The 23,763-nt window shown below is 38.5% G+C and overlaps 2 pseudogenes; one reads left to right on the top strand and one right to left on the bottom strand.

The window, feature by feature from the left end:
• Nucleotides 1-6,834: 6,834 nt before the first annotated feature.
• On the top strand, nucleotides 6,835-6,948 carry LOC123455172 (annotated as a pseudogene).
• A 10,470-nt stretch (nucleotides 6,949-17,418) lies between these two features.
• LOC123455053 lies at nucleotides 17,419-22,700 on the bottom strand (annotated as a pseudogene).
• Nucleotides 22,701-23,763: the final 1,063 nt, after the last annotated feature.

The following is a 23,763-nucleotide window of genomic DNA, read 5'->3' as shown; positions in this document are numbered from 1 at the left end:
CAGCACAAGGGGGAAGGAGACTAACAGAGAGAAAAAAACAATGCCTATGAAATCAGAGAGCCAGAGCCTGAGAGGCCCCCAACACCATATCACTGAAGCAGACCAAAAAGAACCCAACAAAGCTCAGGGCAATTTTTCAGAGGAGGGGCAGAAAGAATGTCAGAGCCACATGTTGGGTCATGATATGCAGAGACATTTATTGTACCAATAACTGTGGGCTAACTCCACAATGCACAAACCATATATATCAACAAGGAGCGGCCATTGGTGAGGGGGTAGGTCATGGATGAGCCTAATAGTGGTACCACACTGCCTGTATTTGGTGAGTAGAAAACTAATTTTTAAAAATTGCCAAAAAAACGTTTGACATAAAAAAAAAAAAAAAAGCTGGTTGTGGATGATAGCCACATGCTGGTACTGGGAGTTGTAGGTCAGTGCCCACTAAGAAAAAGAAGAAAAAGTTAACTAATATAAAAGAGTTAGAAGAGAGAGAGAGAATCTGTAAAAGATTATGTCAGTTTTCATCATCCGTCTCTAGTGTGTTGTAGCTCAGTTGTTCCCTCTAAGGGCCTGGTGAAGTTCAACCATTTAGTCTAGCTTTTAGAATGTAGAATATTATGGTACCATTGCCATTTGGGTCTAGTTTTGTGTTTTGCACCCCTCCCTTGCCCTTCCCTTCCTCCCCACCCACCCTATTGCCTAGTCCTCAAGATGCTTGCTGGGTATGTAAGGCATCATGGTTAGATTCAGGTTAGGTGTTTAGATGAGTGAGACTATAAATTTGATTGTGTCATTTTTTTCTTATTGCTGTATAGAATTCCATTGTATAGATATACCACATCTTAGTTATCCATTCTTCTATTGATGGACATCTGGATTGATTCCAGCTCTTAGCTATTAGGAATTGAGCCACTACAAACATGGTTGAGGAAATATCTCTGCCCTTTGGTTTAAAGGTTTTAGGGTACATGCCCAGTAAGGGAATAACTGGGTCTGAAGGTAACTCTACACTCAGCTTTTTCAGGAGTCTACATATTGCTTTCCAAAGTAGTTGTACCATCTTACATTCCCACCAACAGTGGATGAGGGTTCCTAATTCTCCACATCCTCTCCAGCATGTATTTTCGTTTGATGTTTTGATGTTTGCTATCCTTACTGGGTTAAGGTGGAATCTCAAAATTGTTTTAATTTGCACTGCCCTGATGATTAGGGATGATGAACATTTTCTTAAGTGTGTGTATGCCATTTGTATTTCTTCCTTGAGAACTGCCTGTCCAGCTCTTTGCTCCATTTTGTGAGTGGGTTGTTAGACTTTTTATTGTTTAGGTTTTTGACTTCTTTGTCGATTGTAGAGATTAGGACTCTGTCAGTTGGCTAATCAGCAAATATTTTCTCCCATTCTGTGGGTAATCTATTGGCCTTGCTTATTGTTTGCTTGCCTATAAAGAAACTCTGCAGCTTCATGTGATCCCATTGATTGAGTGAATGTTTCAAATCGTGAGCTGCTGGGATTTTGTCAGGAAGTCTTTTTCCATTCCTATATTATGGAAAGTTGTTCCTATATTTTTTTCCAGTAGTGGATGAGTTTCTGGTCTTATATTGAAGTCTTTGATATAGTTGGACTTGAGTGTATTGCCTGGCAAGATGTGCAGAGCAAGTTTCAATTTCCTGCATATGGTTTTCCAATTTGTCCAGCACCATTTGTTGAAGACGCTGTCTTTTTCCAGCCTGTATTGTTAGGGCCTTTGGCAAATATCAAGTAGCTGTACTTTATTGACCCAAAGTCTGGGTCCTCACTTCTATTCCATTGGTCTATACTTCTCTTTTTATGCCAGTACCATGCTGCATTTATTACCATGGCTTTGTAATATACCTTTGGATCAGGTATGGTGATGCCTCCAGAGGTATTTCTTTTGCTGAGGAAACGCTAGAATATCCGAGGCTTTCTTCCTTTCCATATAAAATTTGTGATCATTTTTTTCTACCTCTGTGAAAGACAATGTTGGGATCTTAATTGGAATTGCATTAAATCTGTATATTACCTTTGGTAGGATTGCCATCTTCACAATGATAATTCTGCCTATCCAAGAGCATGGGAGGTCTTCCCATTTTCTCAAGTCCTCCTCAATGTATTTTTTCAGAGTTTTTAAGTTTTCTTTGTATGGACCTTTCACTTTCTTGGTTAAAGTTATTACAAAGGATTTTATATTTTTGTTGTTGTGGTTGCTATTGAAAATGGGATCATGTCCCTTTTTTTTCTTTCTGTGTATTTTTGTCATTTGCATGTAGAAAGGCTACTGATTTTTTGTGCATTGATTCTGTGTCCTGCTACTTTGCTATAGGAGTTAATCACCTTCAGGGATTTGGGATGGAGTCTTTTGGGTATCTTACGTATATAATCATGTCATCATTGAATAGAGGTAACTTACCTTCTTCCTTTCCAAATTGTATCCTTTTTATTTCTTTCTCCTATCTTATTGCTTGAGCTAGGACTTACAGTACTATATTGAAGAGCAGAGGTGAGATTGGACAACCCTGTGTTGTTCCTGATCTCAATAGGAATTTGTACACTCTCTCTCTATTAAGTATTATTTAGGCCTTAGGAGCTTTGCATATTACCTTTATTATGTTAAGATACTAGCTGACCATGCCAATTCTCTCCATTGTTTTGATCATGAAGTCATATTGTATTTTTTCAAAAGCCTTTCCTGCATCTATCGAAATGATCGTGATTTTCGTGTTTAACCTTGATTATGTGGTGTAGTACATTGGCAGATTTCCATATGTTGAACCACCCCTTTGTTCCTGGGATGAATCCCACTTGATCAAGGTAGATCATGCTATTGATGTGTTGTTGGATTTGGTTTGCGAGGATTTTGTTCAGAATCAGTGCATCTAAGTTCATAAGAGAAATAGGCTGGTAGTTTTCTTTTCTTGTGGCATCCCCGCCTAGTTTTGGAATTAGGGTGATACTAGCTTCATTGAAGGAGTTGGGTACCTTTCCCTGTTCTCCAATTGTGTGGCACATTTTCTTCCATGAAGATTTGATAGAATGCAGCAAGAAGCCATCTGGACCTGGACTTTTCTTTTGGGGGAAGTTTTTTATTACTTTTTCAATTTCAGTAATGTGATAGGTTTGTTTAGGAGGTTAATCTACTCTCACTTTAACTTTTGTAGACAGTATGTGTCCAGGAATTTATCCATCTCCTCCACATTATTCAGTTTTGTGGAGTAGAGGTTATTGAAATAAGTCCTGATAATTCTCCCAATTTCACTTATGGCTTTTGTGATCTCTCCTTTTTCATTTTGAGTTTTGTTTATTTGAAGCATATCTTTTTTTTTTTTTTCTTTTTGCTGGATCAAATTGGCCAGAGGTTTGTCAAGCTTATTTATTTTTGCAAAGAACCTGCTCTTTATTTGGCCAATTTTCTTAATTGTTATTTTAGTTTCCAATTCATTAATTTCTGCTCTCATCTTAATTATTTCTTTCCTTCTGGAGCTTTTTAGATTGGATTTTCTTTTTTTCCAGTGCCTTTAGGTGGATGGTTAGGTTATTGATTTGGAATTTCTTTGTCTTTATTGTAAAAGCAATTAGTGCTATGAATTTTTTCTGAGGACCACTTTCATTGTGTGCCATAAATTTTGATTCAATGTGTTCTCATCATCATTCATTTCTAGAAATTTTGCAATTCCAGTTTTATTTTGTCCACTATCCATTTATTGTTTAACAATGTGCTGTTCAGTTTCCACGCACCAGTGGTATTCTTGGAGGGCCTATTGTTGTTAATTTCTAGCCATTTAGCAGCATTGTGATCTGATATCATAGAGGGAATTATGTCCTTCTTCCTAATTTTCTGGACACAGGCCTTGGGACCCAGTATATGATCTATTTTAAACAATGTTCCATGGGATGCTGAGAAGGATATATAGGCTGGATTTGGGATGGGATGTTCTGTAGATGTCTGTTAGGTCTAAGTGATCTATTGTTTTGTTGTGCTTTCTTACTTCCCTATTGAGTTTCTGGTTGTATGATCTGTATATTACTGATAATGGTGTATTGAAGTCCCAAACTGATGGTGTTGGTGGTTATTTCTGTTTTATTGTCAAGTAGGTTTTGCTTTATGAACTGTGGTCCTCTCTGTCTGGTGCATACAAATTTATGATTGTAATATCCTCTTGATGGATAGTTCCCTAGATAAGTAGGAAGTGGCTTTCTTTGTCTTTCTTGTTTTTTTTTTTTGGATCAAACTCTATTTTATCTGATATTAATATAGCTATGCTTGCATGTTTCTTATTCCCTTTTGCTTAGAATAGTGTTTTCCACCCTTTTACCCTGAAGAGGTGTCTGTCTTTAGTGGTGAGGTCGGTTTCTTGAAGACAACAGATTGAGGGGTCTAATTTTATGATCCATCCTGTTAGCTATTGTCTCTTGATGGGTGAATTTAGGCCATTAATGTTTATGGTAATGACTCTGAAGTTTGATTTGATCCCAGCCATATTTGTTGGTATATGTGGTTTGGTGTTTTCATGGACTTTGAATTATTTTGTGCCTTCTCTGGGTTTGGTTATTGTGATATGCTTCTTGTAGGCATTTGAGTTTGATTGTTTGATTCTTCCATGAGGAGAATTCCTGAAATACTCTCTGGAGGATTGGTTTTGTGTTCATATAATTGTAAAGCTGAGTTTTGTCATGAAAAGTTTTTCTTTCGCCATCTATTATGATGGATACTTTTGCTGGGTACAGTAGTTTGTGTTGGAAGCCATAGGTTCTTAGACTTTGCAGTGTTTTATTCCAAGCCCTTATGGCTTTCAGGGTTTGCTCTGAGAAGTCTGATGTAATACTGATGGGGTTACCTTTAAAAGTGATGTGCTATTTTTCCCTAGCTGCTTTTAGTATTTTCTCTTTGGTGTCAAAGTTTAGAGTTAATGACAATATGTCTTGGAGAGTTTCTCCTTTAGTCCAATCTGTTTGGAGTTCTGTTAGCTTCTTGTATCTTGATGGGCCTTTCTTTTGAGATAGTTGGAATGTTCTCTTTGTTTATTTTGCTAAATAAATTCTCCATGCCTTTGTTGAATTTCTGCTCCTTGTGGAATTCCAATGTTTTGAATATTAGGGCATTTAAGGTTATCCCACAATTCCCTCATGTTCTGTTCACAGAAGTTTTGAACTCATTGAACTCTTGAACTGTTTCTTCTATCTTGACTTCCAGATTGGAGTTTCCCTCCTCCACATGGCTGACTATTCTTGAGAGCTTCTAGAGAGTTTTGGACTTGTTCATTTAGGTTTGCATTTTCTACTCCTGTTCTATGTATAGTTTCCATCCCTTTGAAGAGCTCCCTTTGCACCTAATTTTCTGATTTTCTTGATGATTCTTGGAATTCATCCTTGCATTTCTTTATGTCTTTAGTTAGCATCACCAACTGATTTTTGAAATCCTCTTTTTTTTTTTCAGTCTCCTTCATATCTCTTAACTGTTTTTGAATTCCTTCCATTTTCTTATTTATTAGATCTAGTCTAGTAATGGCAGCATCCACACAATTATCGGTCCTTTGTTGCTTTTCTGAAAGTTCTACCAGTATCTTGGTCAGGGTTGCATTGCTCATAGCTTCATTTTGATCCTAATGACTCTTCTATGTTTTGATTAGAGATGATCATTGTAGGACTGGGTGATCTAACTGATTGTTCTTGCATTTGATTTTTCATGTTATTTCTTTTGTGCTGTGGTGTATCCATCACAGTGTATGGGCATGTAGGTGGGTGGATCAGCCTTGTCTCAAGCACAATGGGAAGCTGAAGCAGTCTGAGGCAGTTACCAAGCAGTCTGGGCTCTGGCTCTCACTTGCCAAAGCCTCCTTAGCTTCTGCCTGTCTGGGGTGCAAATTTGCCTGAGCACTGATGTGGTAATGCAACAAATCTGTCTGCACTGCCCCTAGGAGGGACACTGAGGTACCAAGCACCAAAGCAGCATAAACTCAGGTGCTGCCAAAACTGGGACCTGGAAGCAGTCTGAGCTCCTCCACACCAGGACAATGGCAATCAGTTGGCACAGACAGGCAGGCCCTGGCACCTGAGCTGAGGCAGGCAAGCAGGCAGAGAGAGCCTGAGCTCACATGGGCAGTTAGAGTGGGCCTGGGCTCGTGCATGAGCAGTAAGTGAGCAAATGAGCCAAGCAGGCTTAGCTTGCACAAGCAGGGATCAGCGTGGTGGTGCAAGTGTGATGGGAAAATGGGTCAAAAGATCCTGAGCTTCAATGAGCCATCAGATAGAGTCTGCCCAAGGTCACTCATGAGCAGGGATAGCAGGGTGATCGACCCTGTGCAGTGAGGCAAGTGGAACTATATTGGCCTAGGACCCTTTTCCTACAGTAAGTGCAGGAGTATCCTGAAGCTGGGACTGTGGGTACGACAGCTGTTTGTGGGGGGAGGCTCGTGGACTACACACACCTGAAGGAATCAGCAATTCCCTGTTTTGTCCCCTCTGTGTTCTCCCACTATTGGAAATTGTTCCCCCCACCAAAAAAAAGACCTAGTGAACCCTTAATGTCTTGCCTTTCTTCCCTGGGAATGTGCTGCAAAGTTAGCCGGTCTCCATCTTGCTTTTTATTTTTTATTTATTTTTATTTTTTGATGATAGACATTTTCACAGTAATAAGATAGAATCTCATAGTAGTTTGTGAATTTCCCTGGTAGCTAAGGATGTAGAACATTATTTTAGATACTTGTATACCATATCTATTCCTTCCTTTGAAAACTATTTAATTCCATCGCCAATTTTTATTTTATTTTTTTTGTATTTATTTTTTATAATTGGCAACATCCATGATTGTAAACAATATGTGCTTACTTCAGCCACACATATACTAAAATTGGAATGATACAGAAAAGATTATTATGGCCCCTGCACTAGGGTGACACACAAATTAATGAAGCATTCCATAGCACATTTTTAATTGGATTTTTTATTTTTTATTATTCAGTTCTTTTAGTTATTTTCTTTTTTTTGTTATTTATTTATTTATTTGAAATCAGTGGAAACAGAGAGAAAGAGGCAGATAGAGAGAGACTGCCACAGTACCTTTTCTACTTTCTCTCCCACTTCTTCCAGACCCCTTCTTTTCCATACTAGTCTTCCTCTTATTTCATGCCTTTTCTAGTGACCCACACATTAGCATTGTTTCCATGAGCAAAGGAGGAGATATTTACAGGAGCATTTACAATTTACCTGTTGGTATACCACTGGAGAAAATGTCTCCCTTCCCCCACCAAATATTATCTGCATTAATTCCTCAGGAATGGGCAAGTACTCTTTCCTGCTGAGCCATCTCCTGAGACTTGAAATCAACTTTTAAATACAATATACAGTTTATCTCATATGGTTCTTGTATTTCTCTTCCTGACTTACTTTACATATAATGATGTCAGAATACCCATTGTGATACCACATGCACATTCTGACATATGAACAGCTTATAATCATTTCACTTCTAAACTGTGACCTCACAATGCTCAATTTTATATAATATGCCCATAAATAGTTCATATGTATTGTGATATCACAAATTTATTTTTAATTTTTTAATGACATCTTCCATAATTGTAATCAATATCCCATGGTAATTCCTTCCCTCCCTCTCCCATACTTTTTCCTTTGAAATTCCACTCTCCATCATATCCACTCTTACCATTTTGTGTCTGGTGGAGTGCATTGTAAAGAGTCCTACCCTTCCTTTGGCTCTTACATTCTTTCTACCACCTATTCTGCAATGGACACTGAACCTTGGAAGGTGTGATAGAGTTATTTTAGTGCTGAAAACTCCTCTATAATTTCTTCTCAGCACCATGATAGCTTCTGTGTTTTCCCAAGGTCACTGCAATCTGAAAAGGAAGGTTCTCTAACCAAAAGTGAAAGTATCATTAAAATATGGCTATAAACGTTAAAAGAAGTGCTTACTGGGCAATTTGGTGATCATAGTATGTCATTTATCCAGACACCAGCAGACATTATAACCCTAGGGCTCATGAATACCCCTGTTGTAGGTTTTCAGTATCAGAGATATATTCCCTCTAATGAAGTGGGTCTCCAGTAAAATTATAGAGCAGTAGGTTTCCCAAGTAACAGACATGCCACTCTTGCACCTGTTGGCTCATTTTATTTGGGTGGCCTAATTTAAGGTTTGCAGTGTCCACTGTGGTGTATCTTCACTGGTGATTTCTCTCTCTCCCATTGAAGTGTTTGCAGCATGACTTTTTCCAGCTTTCTGTTAGCTGGTCTACACGGAGGATGTTTTCACTCATCTACTAGTAGGATTCCTCAGTCATCTTGCAGCCTAAGTATGTACAGTCTTCAGCAACAGGGTCTTACCATTTATTCTTAGTTGAAAATCAAGGGGCTCAACAATGGCCTGTAATATTTTGGGGCATCAGGGACCTCCCTGACCTCCATGGCCCACTACTCACTGGAAGGGATCCCATCCCTGGCACTAAAATTTTTCTAGTAACAATCTATGGCTTCTGAGTGCTCCATTGTCCAAACGAAGTAGGTTTCCATACACTTGTTTGTATCCTCTTGGATTTTGATTAACCATCCCTCCACCTTTCCTTTACTCAGTCTTTTCTCCTGGCCTCATTTAGGCTTTATCACAACCCCAATTAACATGTCTTCTATTTACATATATACAATACCATCTTATTAAGCCTCCTCCTCTCTCTGTTTCTATTCCCTTCATATCTCCTTTCTAGTACTGGACTCTGCTTCTGAGTATTATTCCTACTCACATAGAAGTCCAGTCATTTGTAGCTAGGATCCGTATATGAGAACATGTGATGTTTGGCTTTCTGGGCCTGGGATAAATCACTAAATTTGATAGTTTAACACTATGACATAACAAACCTCCCCCGTGAGGCAATAGTGTCTGAACTGTTTAAAATATCCAATATTATTACAATGGATCACTGGGTGACTACAATACACCACTCTGGCATTACAAAGACCAAATATGACATCCCGGCGCTTTCCTAACATGAGAATGTGTCACCGGAAAATCAAAAATCTTAAATGTGACATTACATTGTTTCATTCTGACATCAAAATTCCTCATTGCCATCACAGGGACACAGTATGACATCATAAGGTTTTACTGTTATACCACAATTCCAGATAACTCCAGCAATTTCTATCCTTTTGGGACAAAACACTTGTCTATGTAAGGGGACATTTTTTATATGGGTTATTCTTTTGATGGGAAGTTTCATCATAGTGGGGAAAGAATGATAGAAGCAAACAAGTGGGCCACATTTCACCACATTGGTAGGGGGAAAGTAGAGAGTGAGTGAAGAGCAGTAACCAAGCCTTTTCTGTGACAACCCAAGTCCTGCCCTGCAACACTGTACCTCAAGCTGGTCTGTACCTCCCAAATGCTCCACCAGCTGGGGATTCCATAAAAGGCTTAGTGATAAGCACATATGGGGGAGATTTTACAATCAATCTGCCACACTGACATCATAAAGCCTGAATGTAACATCTCGATGGCCCTTTTTAACTGCATAATACCCTATGACTTTATATTATTAGGAGGTCCTTTGATATCCAAATTTCACTATTTTATAACTATTAAGCCTTCTATCACAGTGACCATTTGGAGAGGTAATATAGCAAAAATTCAAACTATAGAATCACCATTATTTCTGTGACATCATAATACTATCTTGCAAAATATTCTGACCCACTTTGAATCATCATGCCTCACTGTTGCCTTGCAATGCTTATTATTTAATCACAATACTCCACAGTGACATCACATTTCCAAATGTGTCTCTACCATACTTCACTGGAGCATTAACATCAAAATATCTCCTGTGACATAAAAATTCCATATGATTCTAATTCATCATTGTAACACCACACTGTCACATATGAACACACATTAACCTTTCAATGACTAACTGCTACATAAAAATACTCCACAAGACATCACATTACCATACTCTGACACCACATTCTTCAATGTGACAAAACATCACCCCTATGTAAATGGGAGCACCTAGTTCAACAGCACAATACACCTATTTGATATACCAAATCCCTTCAGAAATATTTCCTCCCACTCATAATATCGCAATTCTTCACTGTGACATCACAATATCCTAATGTGACATCAGAACACCCCATGGTACAATAATAACACACAAATGTTATACTATATCACAGTGCTTCATTGTAACATACCATTCTCCACTTTGCCACTGTGACAGCAAAATACCGTATTTGACATCATAATGCCCTATAGAGACATGATAAGTACACAGTGTGACTTCAAAATGCCTTATTGTGACAGCACATATACATTTTATAATCATAATTCCTCACTGTAACGTCCTGTCGCCCTAGCAATGGATCTAAGGCCCTATGTGACATCACAATGCCCCGCTCTTCCAGTATATGCCCCAAAGTGACCTCAGAGTACCCACTATGTTATCACAATACCCTACTGTGTCAGCACATTGCACCACTGTGACATCATGATAAGAATATGTGGCATCATAAAGCACAGATTTTGACATCACACTGCCTGGGCTTTGTGACATTACAATGTTCAGCTGTCTGATCACAATAACTAACCACAGTGACATCATTATATGGCATTTGTAGGTCACTGTATTGGGTCACAATGTAGCATTATGGTGTATCAGTGGATTATGAAATTGTAGTGTCACATTTTTTGTGATGTGACAGTTGGGTATGATGCATTCAAAGGTGAATTGGCATGACACAGAGAGATATCAGCATGTCCTAGTGGGCTATAGTGAGTCAGTGTGGGACATCGGGATGTCACAATGGGATTTTATGGTATCACATTTTGGGATTATGATGTAACATTAGTTACCCTGGTATCACAATCCAGAATTACGTCGAAATGGGACATTTTGAAGACACCATGAGTTATTGTGGTGTTAGATTTTGGCAAAGTGATGCCACAGTAAGATATTATAATCTCTGAATGTGTCTGTATGAGGTATCAGTCCATTTTTGATGCCAGAGTTTGATATTGTAATGTGACAGAACTACATTGTGATGTAAAAATTGGACATTGTGTTGACTTGCTAGAACATTGCCAGGTGATGATAAGGTTTTGTGATGTCACAGTGGATAGCTGTTATTTAACACTGGGATGCGATGTCCAAGAGTAGCAGTCTGATGTCATATTTGCACATTGTGATGTTACACTGAGAAATTTTAGTGCCACTACTGACATTTTGATGTGTCCATGGGGCTTTGTGATATCACATTGCTTGCTCACTGTAAGTATTCCAATGGGACAATGTGGCTTGGAGATATCATAATTTTATTTGTGATATCATATGAGGGGAATGCTATATACCAGTTCTGCAATGTGAAATCACTTAAAGGTATTGTCATGTCACAGTATTGTGATGATACAATGGGGAATTAAGATTTTAAAACACATGATGTCAATCACAATAGAGGTATGTTATTTTATATTGTAGCATTGTGATTTCAAAATGGAACATTGTGATGTATTGTATGAAAAATGTGATGCTTAAGCTATGTATTTGAATACATAATGGATATTTCGAGTCTGGATCCTTTAAGAGGTAAACAAATGCTGGAGGAAATGTCCTAAGTGTGCAGTAGTAAAGTTTTAGAATCTAGGTACACTTCTTGTCCTCTTTTATCTATATCTCTGCTGTTGAAGTTATTCTGATCATCTTCCTGTTTCCAACATGTTTTCTTTACCATGATGGAATCTACTGTCAGGAACTGTAGGTGGAAAATGAATCGCTTCATTATTTCATCTGCTTCTGGTCAGGTATTATGTCCTAGGAATGAGAAAAACCAGTGATGCAGAAGACTGGTACTCACAAGGGTAAATATAATGAGGATATTTTAGGTCTTAGGAATTGGTATGTGGAAAAGATGTGGACATATTTGAATCTCATTTGGACCTAAGTTGTGAGCCAAAAGAATACTCATGGTTACATCACCCTACCAGTTTCAAAACATACTTTAAAGCCATATTAATTTAAAAAAATGGTTAATGGCCAAAATGCAAACACAGAGATCAATACAATATAATAGATGTTCAAAATATACATTCTATTTTTATTTTTATTTTAAACAGAGAGCTAATTGGCATTCCTTAGCCACTGCAATTGAATTCTAGTCACGTGAGCCACCTAGTGGGCATGTGTGACTTTTTGCTTGCCTCACCTTCCTGTGTCTGGCTCATGTGGTACCTTGAGAGTCGAACATGGTACCTTAGACTACACAGCCAAGTGCCTTAACCCCTAATCCACCTATCCAGCCCCAATATATATTATAATGAGTAGGTCTCCCTGGTCTTGGACAAAGAAGCAAAATTCAAGTGAGAAAAGAAATAATTTCCAACAAATAATGCTAGAGAAACAGTACAATCAAGGTGGAAGAAAGAAAAAAACAATATACTCTCTCACTCCAGAACATGTAGCTCAAATGGATCAACCACCTCAAAATAAGACATAAAAGACTAAAATGGTCAGAAGGAAATGTAAGGAGAATATTCCAAGGTATAAGCATTTCAAAGATATTCTGAATAAGAACTCAATAACACAGGGAATAAGACTCTCAACCATTAGGATCACATGATTTAAAAAGCAATTTTACAATTATGCAAAGCATAAAGAGAACAGGAGGAAACATAAAACACTGTAAAATATCTTCACCAGCTCTACATTTGGGTGTAGTTTAATATTTAGAATCTGCACATAATATAGTAAAAACTAAGCAATTAAAAATCAATATGTATGGTCACAAAATGTGTTAACGAACTGAGCCGAGACCTTTCAAAGAAATACATAAGGAAAATACACATCTAAAACATGTTCAAGTTCTCTAGCCATCAAGAATATACAAATTAAAACCAGATGGAGATTCTATCTGACATGAGTAAATCTGGCTATCATCTAAAAAAGTCACATTGAAAGTCCTGTCAAGGGTGTGGAGAAAATACAATAGTCATTCATTTGTGGGGGTGTCAGAAATGAATATTTGTACTACAGAATTCAGCATGGAAGGTTCTTGTCATGATTTGACCATACAAAAAATTTTTTCATTAATAAAATAATTGAAAATCAAAACATATGCACCACTTGATCCACAGGATATGATCTCAGGTGGAAACTCTTTACTATATGTAAACTTGCACAGACATGATTGTTGTTACTCTATTCATAATACTTTTGAAATTGAATCATCCCAGATACCATTCAACTGATGAATAGATAATGTATTTATGGTATCTATACACAATAGAATTCTACTTGGTGATAATAAAAAATGAAATTTGCAAAGTGGATGTACCTGGAAAAATTATACTGTTTGAGTAACCATACTGAGAAAGAGCCTCTTATATATGTAATCTATATGAAAAATATGATTCATAATGTAGTAAGCATCACTAGTACTAGTATGAAAACCAGAATCTTGAGGGAGGAGAATCAAAGTGGGGTAATAGGAGGGCATATAAAGAGAAAGAGGTCATTTGGGTAGAAACACCACATAGGAGTGGGAAAGCTTTACTCTAAAACCCTAGGCTGTTTCTGGTAAATTCCAGTGCTAGAACTGGGTTACCTTCAGCAGTGTGTTGTTGGTTAGAGAGGGACATGAGGGTTCCAAAATAATACAGGTCAGTGGGAAAGTGCTTGGATATCTATGAAACCTAAATGGTAAAATCTATCGCTGAGGACACCACAGGCTGCATTCACATGATGCTTAGTGATCATGATGGAAGTGTCAGCAATTTTTCATACTGCTGGAAAATAATATGTGGGCTGCCAGGCATAAAGCCATCAAAAGGAGCTAGAGAAATGACTGAGCAGTTAAAGGCACTTGCTGACAATATAGTGGCAATTGTGGAGTCACAATACCAAACTGTGACATCACAATATCTGACTGTCACCACCATGCTTCCCTGTGACATCACAAAGTCCTATATTGACATCAAAATACTCTTCAATGGCATCACAAAACTATATTGTTATATGCAAATTCTTACTAGGATACTGCAATGTGCATTGTGACATCAAAACTCCAACTGTTAAATAACAATACTTGACTCTGACAGGGAAATTCCTACACTGTGATATCATAAGCCTGCATATAACATTGAAACATCTTACAGCTCCTATACCATGTCCTTGTGATATGAGACTTCTAACTGGAACATCACAAGTACCACTAGTGATATCAACATGCCCAACTGTGGTGTCACAATAACCTACTGCTACGTCGAAGTGCACAACAGTGACATCATCATATGGAAGTCTGATACTGCATGGCATTGGACAGCCCCAATATTACAACACAACATCCAGAAATGATGTCATGGTGCCTCTCTGTGATATCTCAGTACCCTAATACACTTAACAAAACAACTGGGCCATCACTGTACAGTACTGTAACATCGTAACTACTCACTTTCACATTATGATGCCACATTGTTACATTCATTGTGCCAAATATTCCTTCAAAATACCCTACTGTGACAACAGTTGGTTGTAGGAAGTGATTTATTTCCAGCTGACCCATACAGGGGATGTTGCTTAATGGTGAAAGTGAAAAAAAACACCAGTATCACCAAAAGCAAGAGCAAAACTAGTAGACAAACTATAAGAGACCAAGATAGAAATTACTCTGTGTACTTTATGGTGGAATTCACACTGGACTCCAGTAAAACCTTAGGGCTGGAACCCAGGATCCACCCACAGTGACACCTCTTCAAGCAGGTGGCTCAAAATCGAAGTAACAATATCTAATAAAATATTTGACTGTATTGAGGGTTATAAATTCAAACTACTACATTGTCCAAACTATCTAGGTTATATTTTTGAATCTTTTTTTGTGACATTGGGGTTTAATTCAGTGTTCTGTGAATGCTAGACCAATTAATACACTACATTGAATTAGCTTTGCACTGGTGTCATTGAAATTGTCTCAAATATTTAATTTATATGTGTAGTTTCTTAAATCCAGAACAGGGTTGACTACGGCTCATATGTCATTACACTGAAACTCCAGTGGGTCCCTGCAGGAACTGTAAAACAGTATTAAGGTGGGAATAAGTTGAGATGGTGATTCACCTTTTTGAATTTACCTTGATTCTGATATTCAAAGTCCAGATTGTAATGTTTCTCCAAGGCTAGTACTCACAGCAAGTTTTTCTTATTTCTACACAGTGTCTCATAACAGTCAACAGAGATGGTGCATCTTGTCCCAAAATAACATCATCAGTAGCAAGTGGCAGACCTAATTTATATCCTGGTGAATGCTCTGGGTTCCCGAATACTTTCTCATTTTCATAGCTAGTTCTATCCTCTTGTAGGGAGATAAGAGAAATTTTGTTTCTTTGAGACAGTTTCACTTAGAAATTCAGGACCAAAGAGACCGAGGAGATGCCACCCTACCTGCCACTTTGCTCTGGCACAGAATGGAACTCTTGAAGGGAAAAGAACTTGTGTCTCATTGAACTGATCTGTAGTGTCCACCCCTGCTGCTCACAGTCTAGCATGCTCCCTAGATAGACAGTCCAGGAGGGCTGGCCCCAGGGTCCTTCCTCCTCATCTACAAACCAATCAGGCTGTCCCCTTGCATACCTCAATCTGACAAAGGAATACATTTTCCATACCATAAAGGCTGTGGTCTTCTCTGGATTCTATCTCTGCCTGCCTCTCCTTACTCAGGCCAGGAGAATAAATGTGAGCCTGGCCTCTACCTCCACTCAGTCTGGAGAATACAACAGTGTTTCTTAGTCTGGAGGAACTTTTTGGCTTGCCTCTACTTTTTAGTGTGGGATAATTTCTCACTTTAATACATGTATTATTTTCCTCTGCTCTCTAAATCTACCATGTCTCTATTTTCCTTATACTCCAGACTTACTGTGTAGATGCTTTCACTAACTCTAGGCCTGTTACCTGCGTCTCTAAACTTGGGATAACCTTGAGTACAACTCCCTTTCCTCCTTAAGATTTCTCACCTAAATTTCTTGGCCTCTACTTTCATATTCTTACTCTATTATTCTTCCTTAACTCCAATCATTTTCCCTCTTACCTTTCTTCCATGGGGAAACATAAGATAGATACTATGTCTGTATCTTCTAAGTCTCCCTATTTAAGATCCTAGGTACTCTCCATGTGCTGTGCCTCCACTCTAGTCTTTTCTTGAAAGCCTTGTTATCTATTTAAACAGGCTTTATGAATTCCTCTCCACATGTATATTCCAGTCTTTCTCTAAAATAAACACTTTTCTTAGATGATAAACTAAACAGTGTTTTCTACATGAGGGCATGCTTCCTACTACCCATGTGATTATAGCTCTGTTCTAGCCTTCATGTTAGATCATAATATTTCTTAAATAAGCCCCACAATTTTGATTTTCCATAAATCAATAATATGTAATTTATCTTGCTTGAGTTCATCTTTATCAATTCTTTCTTAAAAAAAACAATAGGACCCCAAATTTGTGTTCATAGACTTGTGGAACCTCTCCGGAATCCCCAAACATGCCTCACTCTCACATTTGAAATCCACTTTGCATTATAAAAGCTATTGAGATGTTTGAGAGTCAAAACACCCCAATAGTATTTCCCAGTCTGTTGCATGTTGCTGTAGAACTCAAAATGAAGTTTATCATAATAGTGGGAATACATATGAGCGCAAACCTCAAGGTGAGATGGGAATGCAGAGTGAGGAAGGAATAGTTACCACAAGTCACTGAGGTACACTTCTAAATAACTTAACTTCAACTCTGTCTCACACTGAGAAGTAGGTATCCTCCCATGGACTCTTGGGAAAGAAGTGACCTCAAACCGTAGCCATTGATACTGGGTAATGTTTATAATATCCCAAGTCTCTCTCTCTTTCTCTCTCTCTTTCTCTCTCTTTCTCTCTCTCTCTCTCTCTCTCTCTCTCTCTCTCTCTCTCTCTCTCTCTCTCTCTCTCTCTCTCCCTCTCTCTCTCTCTCTCTCACACACACACATACACACACACGGCATTACTATCCTATGTAAACAAATATGTAAGCAAATGCAAGAATTTTCTTCATGACAGTTTCATATCTGTGTCTCACTCTAGCCCAGGCTGACTTGAAATTCACTATGTAGTCTCAGGGTGGCCTCGAACTCACAGTGATCCTCTGCCTCTGGAGAGCTGGGATTAAAGGCGAGCGCCACCACACCTGGCTAAGCCTTGTCTTTCTGATACAAGATTTGACTTGTCTAAGTAACTCATATTATACCACTCATATGATACATAACCATCATTGGGAACAAGTGAAACTCAATTGTGTAGGTGCAACAACACATTGGGTTTAAAACAAAAATAATGCTCTGATGTCTCCAGTCTATATAGTAACCTTAGTTTATATTTTTATGGGAAGATATAGTTACAAGAATTGTTTGTATATATGACCTTGTGAAGAGAAACTGGTCTTAGTAAACTAATGTAGCACTTGGGAAAAAAATGCAGCCTAAGGGCCCAGAATTGGAGGCCAAGATTGAAAAGTCTTCCACAGCCACCATGAATTTCCTTTGGCTGTTTTGGTAGACAGGAAGGAAGGTGACCCACACACTGCAGAACACCAGCTTGCTGAAAGTCAGGAACTTGGCTTCATTGAAGGTGTCAGGCAGGTTCCTGGCCAAGAAAGCCACACTGAAGCTCACTATGGCTACAGATCCCAGGTATCCCAGGATGTAGTGGAAGGCAGTGACTGAGCCCTTGTTGCAGATGATGATGATGTGTCTATGTTCAGAGTGTGCGTCTGTGTCAATAAAAGGAGCTGAGGACCCTGACCACACTGCACAGAGAGTAATTTGTACCAGGGTGCAAGGGAAAATGATGACATTAGGTGTCACTGATACCAGCAGCCCCTCATGCTTCCTGGAGCGGTGACCTTGAAGTCCAGAACCACAATAGCTGTTTTGCCAAGACAGTGGAGACAGCCACAGTGAAGGGAACTCCAAATGTGATCTGCTGCAGGACGCAGATGACAGAGTTGGGACGTCCAACGAAGAGGAAGGAGCAGAGGAAACAGCATTTGAGGGAGATGAGCAGGATGTAGATGAGGGTGCGGTTATTGGCCTTCACAATGGGAGTGTCTTGGTGCTTTACAAAGACCCCAAAAACAGCAGCTGTGAGTGCAGAAAAGCCCAGGGCTAGACAGGCCAGAGCCATCTCCAAGGGGTTTTCATCAGCCAACTAGGTCACAGATTTCTACAGGCAATGGGTTTGCTCTACATTGGCATACTGATCATCTGGACAGTTCACACACCATGTCTGAGGCAGAGAGCAAAGCCTCATCAGTACAGCTCCAGTTTTCATGTGTCACTGATGTCTCACATAAGTGTGTCCAGCATGACAGAAAACTGTTCCTTCTGTGTTGGCATTGGAAGCAAGATAAGTGAATTATCCTGAAGACATGACTCAAAATTAATTGACCTCACATATATGGTGAAGGGCACCTTGGAACCATTGTCATTTTCTCTTATCCCACATATATGAAATAGTTTAATTATCTTAATACTCCTTGTATCAACACATTCAGAGTCATAATAAAATTCTTAACTGTTAAGTGTGGTACCTCATACCTTAAATCACTCACTTGAAAGGCACAGGTTGGAAGACCACTGAGAGCATGAGGCCAGCCTGGAGTTACACAGCGATTTCCATGTAAGTCTTGGCTAGAGTGAATTCTTGCCTCAATAAAAGTCGAATAATAGATTAAACAGGATAATTCATAAATTCTGAATGCAATACTTACAAATATGAAGACTGTACATTCCAAGGTTAGTGTGAAAGCTCGCACAGTCTACTCTCGGTCTCTAGGTGGAGCTCTGTATGGTATATTCACAGTAGGGACATTCAAATCTTCCACCTCCATCATTTAAATGATAATCATTCTATGAATGTAAATAGAACCAGAATATACTTGTCACCAACAGCTGTGCACCATCACCTTGGACAGGGTTTTGCAAATTAGTTTTGAGAGGACATAGATAGCTTCTGTGCATTTTATTAAATTTTGCCTCCATAATTTTTTGTCTTGGTAATTTATTCAAGGCATTATTGAGAAATGAGGTTGAAGAAAATCAGTTACCAAATTTCCAAGGAATAAACGTGACCTGTGGTGAGACAAGTAAGAAGTCCTTACTGTTATCTATACGATGGAAATTTTGCTATTACTTATGATAATGTTTATTTGTAAATATATTTGCTTATAAGATAAATTTAAAGAATATGTTTTTATATTGAATATGTACAATGATGAAGATACCTTTATTTCCTTTTGGTGTGTGCATGTGTGTATATGTGGTGCATGTGTGTGCACATATACACATATGTATGTGTGTTTTACATGCTTCTTCCTGTGTGTGCATGGACCTGCATGTTTAGGGATTTGCTGTTTAGAGTTTAGCACTGGTGGCCTTCTCAAATGATCTCCACCCAATTTTCTTGAGATAGTGTACATTACGTTATTTGGAGCTCAAAAATTTCACTAGACTAGTCAGACACCAAATGCTAGGCTCCTACTGTTTTCACCTCTCCCATGTGGCCACCACTCTTGTCTGTTTATTGGCACTGGAGATCAGAACTCAGGCTTTCATGCTTGAGTGACAAATACCATAATTTTACATAGGATATAGGCCATCCAACATTTTTAGTTTATTTATCACATAAAAAATGTCTAATGAGAAGAAATTGATAAAATGGTAATTTAGTATTTAGCCACTAGTAAATACATAACTAGTCATATCATTTGAATTGTACACTTAACATAATGGTGTCATTTGTATAGCTACAATTTTATGATTTCACTTATAATAGAGCATTATGTTTAATTACTTTTTTCTTTCATTATCCACTGGCATTAAAAATAACTGTTCCTATTTGTTTCAATCCCATTTTTGACATTGTATCTACACCATTGACAACTAAATCATAAAATCATAAAGAGCAGTATTAAAACATGCTTTGGCTATGGAGCTTGTTTGAGGGGAAAAAAAGTCACCAACAGTATTAACCACTGGTGGACACTGCAAGTTTCATGCCTGGCTATCTAGACAAAATACACCAACTGGTACAATGCAAGCATGTTCGATGTGTGGGAATCAAATACTCCCTGAATAGATTTTAGCCCAACCTTGTGGGAAAGAATTCATGTGTGACACTGAAAAATGAATCAAGATCCCTAACTGTGGAGGTCACAAGCCCTGGGTGGCGGGAAACTAGTCGTGTTGTCAGATTAAATAGATATATCTTTATGCCCATAGTTAGTGAAGATTTCATTTTTGGATTATGGTGACCACTACAAACTCTCAAAACTCATCAAAATGCTGAGCAGAGATGGGGAAGTGCCCAGCAGTAAGACATTTATATCTCGCCCTCCACGGTCAGAGTCCAGAAAAGGAGGTGGGAAGGAAATAATAGCCCAAGGAAGGGTAGGACTGCTTTTAATAATGTCTTCTAGAAACAAAAGGGTCATGGTATTTATTCATTTACTCTTTTATTAGCTATGGGCAAGCTCAGTATGTAAACAGCACATGTTGGTACCTTCCTTCCCTTCCTTCCTGCTCCCTTCCAAAGGGACCTTCCTCGCTGGGGATGCAGGTAATCCCCATGGGGATTGTGGGTCATGAATTGTGGGGGAAGCCATCAGTTATGGGGAAAAGGCAGTACATCTGTGAATAATGTCCCAACTCGTAGCTCTAACAATCTTTCCACCGGATATTCCATGATATTTGGCCATGATACTTATTACCTCACAGTGGCTGACACTAACCTACACAAGCACGGCACAAAGAAGGAGAAATGATGACACTGAAAAATGAGGGAGCCTAGTGTGGAAGAAAAGAGATTCAGTGGAGGGAGGAATCAGAAAGAGAAAGGGAAGCATGGTGTGAGAGATTTTGATTCTGGAAAATCATCTTTATGAAAAAAAGATTGCTAATTAAAAGCTTAAAAGCATATGCTGTAATGAAAAGAATTCACAGTTAAACTTTTAGCTAGTTCTAATTGTATTGTTAATTATTTCCATCTGTAACTCCCCTAGCAAATAAGATCAGCTTCCAAATTCTTCTCCCATTATAAACCTCTATTATTCAAACACTGACATCAGCCCATGGGTCATAGTTGCACATTCATGACAGTCTCTGATTGGTCCATCTTCAGTGTTCATCTCTGTACCTTTCCCTTGTGGGACCAAAAGACAACAGGAAATACAGCCATCCATAGTCCTGCTCTACTGTGTGCATGCCAGTGCAAACATCAAGTCTGTAAATGTACTCTTTGGCAGGGACCTGCTAGAAATGGAATGGGTGAGGAAGGACTCAGGGGTGGATGGGACCTTGGGCATACTGAAAACAAATAAAAAATAGGTGCATTAACATCATATGAGCAATTCCACTCTGGAGATTAATAATGTTTAGTTCTTAAAATGGTTTTCGTGAGAAAATACTCTCAGCAATTAATTTAGAATCAGTTTAAGTTAAAACAATGTGTTGAAGTAATAGGGTGTGTATTTCTTCAGTAATTCAATAAATTTTCCTCTAAAAAGTATCTCTCATCCACAAGGTATGTACAACTGACACTTAAAATGGAGATGAAGGGCTGGAGAGATGGCTTAGCGGTTAAGCGCTTGCCTGTGAAGCCTAAGGACCCCGGTTCAAGGCTCGGTTCCCCAGGTCCCACGTTAGCCAGATGCACAAGGGGGTGCACGCGTCTGGAGTTCATTTGCAGAGGCTGGAAGCCCTGGCGCGCCCATTCTCTCTCTCCCCTTCTACCTGTCTTTCTCTCTGTGTCTGTCGCTCTCAAAGAAATAAATAAAAAATTTAAAAAAATAAAAATAAAAAAATAAAAAAATGGAGATGAAGTTTTGTTTCTCACAATCAAGGGTTTTAGTGTTCTATATCACAGTGCTGGGATTAAAAGCATGTGCCCCCAAGCCTGGCGGTTTTTTTTTTCTATGGAATTTCCTTCCAGGACCCTTGAAATCCCCACATATGTTATAGAATATAATCAATCTGAGGTATGTTTTTTTATTCTCACATGCAGTTGCCTGTGTCACTAGAAATCTCATTTTTTGGACACCGATAGCAATCGAAGCAGCAGGCAGCTTGTCCCTCCTGATGGGATTCCCTGAACTCAGGACAACCGGGCACAGTGCACATTGAAGGCAGGATCTAGGAATGAAGATATGTATCAGGGAAATGCCTATAAGGTACTCCTTTAAAACCAGATAAAATTTTAGCAGATTGGAACATGAAAAATTTATTTTTAGTGCCTGATGATCATAGTGATTTTGATCTATTGTATAATGTCTTTATTATAAGCATATGGAAACAAATTCATGGAAATTACAGTTTTCTCAAATATTTAAAAATTTTCAAAATGTATCTAGGAATCAATATATGATGAGGAGACACACATGCCATGAAAACGTGGTTAAAATACCTAGTATAAAGCCCGACAGCTGGCCAACCCACTTGACTACTTCCTTTGGCCCACTCTAGCATGTTTTCAGATAAATACAATTGTCGACCATGTGAAAAATGTGGGGGAAACTGTCCTATTTTCATCTTCAGATCAAGACCACGGAGGAAATGCCAAATGTTGAGGATATTATACTCATCATTTTCTTGCCCTTTCTCGTTCATACTCCATCTCCAATAGGGCTAATAAACTGCATGTTCTTCAGAAAAGTATTTACCCCAAAGCTATGCATCATTCCATGATTGGAAAGGCCCACATGCCATGACTGCAAGCATGATGTAGGGAATGCCCTTTGTTTTTATAGTTCTTCCCTACAATGTACATCCATTGCTAATAACCAACTGATAAAATGCATGACATTGCACAGATCACTTAAAAATAACATTATGGTTTTATAATATTAGCTTGTTAGCTGGGTGTGTTAGTACATTTCTTCAGTCTTTAATCACCCCCTTTTTTAGAGTTAGGATCTCACTGTAGCCAAGGCTGACCTGGAACTCAATTAGTACCCCCAGGCTGGCTTTGAACTCAGACCAACCTTACTATCTCTGCCACTTCGGTGCTGGGATTAATGGTGTGCACCACCACACCCAGTGTACATTTGATTCTTAATAACAGGGTTTAAAGGATCCTCTTTCCCCACAATCTCACATTCTCGCCAGCAATTGCCTTCTTTCATGACGATAGTAATTATAAATGGGGTGAGATAGGATCTCAAACCAGTTTTTTTTTTTTTTAATTTTACAGAGACAGTGAGTGAGAGAACAACAAAATTTAAAAAAAAAAAAGAGAGAAGAACAAAATTGAGAGTGAACAGGTAAGTGAGATAGAAAAACAGAGATTCAATGGGCATTACAAGTAGTTTTGCAACTGCAAAACTGATCCAGGTGCATATCCCACCTTGTGTATCTTGATTTATGAGGGCACTGGAGAATCAGACCCAGGCTAGCAAGCTTTACAAGCTACTGCCTTAATCACTAAACCATCATCAGGTAACAATATTCAAATGACTGAATATAAATTAATGACAATAATAGTTCACAAGTATTCTGGCAATATGAAAACTCTTCTAAGCTAGTGTCCTATAATGACTAATTTAGAATAATAAGGCAGTATTTGATCTTTCAGAAAAAAATCAATTGAAAATTTATTATAATATGTTGAGGATAGATTTGCAGTAAGAACACAGGCTTTAAAAAGATAAGTAAATCTATTGAGATTGACTGA

This window comes from Jaculus jaculus, chromosome 15, assembly GCF_020740685.1.
Source record: "Jaculus jaculus isolate mJacJac1 chromosome 15, mJacJac1.mat.Y.cur, whole genome shotgun sequence".
Taxonomy (NCBI): Eukaryota; Metazoa; Chordata; class Mammalia; order Rodentia; family Dipodidae; genus Jaculus; species Jaculus jaculus.
This window is presented reverse-complemented; position numbering and strand designations above follow the sequence as displayed.